Here is a 1,299-nt window from a genome sequence, read left to right on the forward strand (position 1 = left end):
CCACCAATTCTAAAACCAAAATTTTTGCCTATAAAGACGGCTGCCTGTTGAAAAGACGTTTAATACACGGTGTCAGTAACGGCAGTTTGGTGCATCCCAATGGTCTAGATGAGCTCTGGTTCATGGTATGCCTTGAAAGCAAAAGAGGGCTATTGCCAATGGAAGGAAATCTAACATATTATATTTAGACTTAGTATTTGCCATTATACAACCAATGGGAAACCTGAAAATTATACTACTTGGTGCTCAGCATTAACATTTTGCAGCTTTCATCCCCGTATTTGAGCAAATCTCTCCCTGGATGAGGGGCTGCAGCTGGTTCTGCAAGCACAAGGGGGAAAAGACCGTGAGTATGAATTGCAAATCATTCAATGATGTATTTTTTTTTTTTAATTATAAAAAAAAATAAGAGGGAGGGGAAGCGCTGGTGCATCACTTGCCAGCAGAGAGGCTGGGGTAGGCAGCCTGCGAGCATGTGGATTTGCTGCGCCGTGGTCCACGAGTCCCGCACGGGACACACTCCCCATTGAACTGGAGCTCTCACCCCCACTCCGTAACACTTCCAGAACTCTAGAAATTATAATTTGCAACACACTCAGCAAATCCTGGCGTGAAGAGGCTTCAATTACATCCACCCAGGAAAAGATGTCAAATATAGCAGTATTTTACATCGCTTTTCATCGCTAAGATCTTCTTAAGGATGTACCAGTGACTATAAATGACTTAATAGTGTGAGCAGGAAATTTTGGTATGGCAATATAACAATTTTTAAAAATTTCCGTCATTCTTGGTTCTTGCTGCAATAGCACACCAGCACCTTGCCAAACACCCCACTTATTTAGCAAAAATAGATTGTGTTTTGCAGTGGGTATGGTATGTCGTGCACCTCTTCCCTTCTGTGTTCTAGTGGTGGCCCAGCACCACACAGGTAGAAAGATGTAACCTTCTAGTTTAAACAAACATCTTTTCAGCTGAATTCCTTCAGAAAGTTTGCTTTTGCTGGCCCGGGAACGGGAAAGGCAGTTGCATTTGCAACCTGGTGCACTTGGGGTTGGATTTATGGCGTTTTGCACTTTTGGAGGTTGCATTTTCAGGGCTTTCAGCTTCTGGGGGTTGCATTTGCGGGGTTTTACAATTACGGGGGGTTGTATTTATGGGGTTTTTGCACTGACAGGGGTTGCATTTGCAGACCTGTGCATTTGTTGGGGCGACATTTTTGGAGCTGTCCTTTTCTGGGGCCGTGCTTGCAGTCCCAGGAGCGCTGTCTGCCCCGCCCGGTGCGCCGCCGCCGGACGCCAA

This window comes from Phaethon lepturus, unplaced genomic scaffold (assembly GCF_000687285.1).
Source record: "Phaethon lepturus isolate BGI_N335 unplaced genomic scaffold, ASM68728v1 scaffold42697, whole genome shotgun sequence".
NCBI classification, from domain to species: domain Eukaryota; kingdom Metazoa; phylum Chordata; class Aves; order Phaethontiformes; family Phaethontidae; genus Phaethon; species Phaethon lepturus.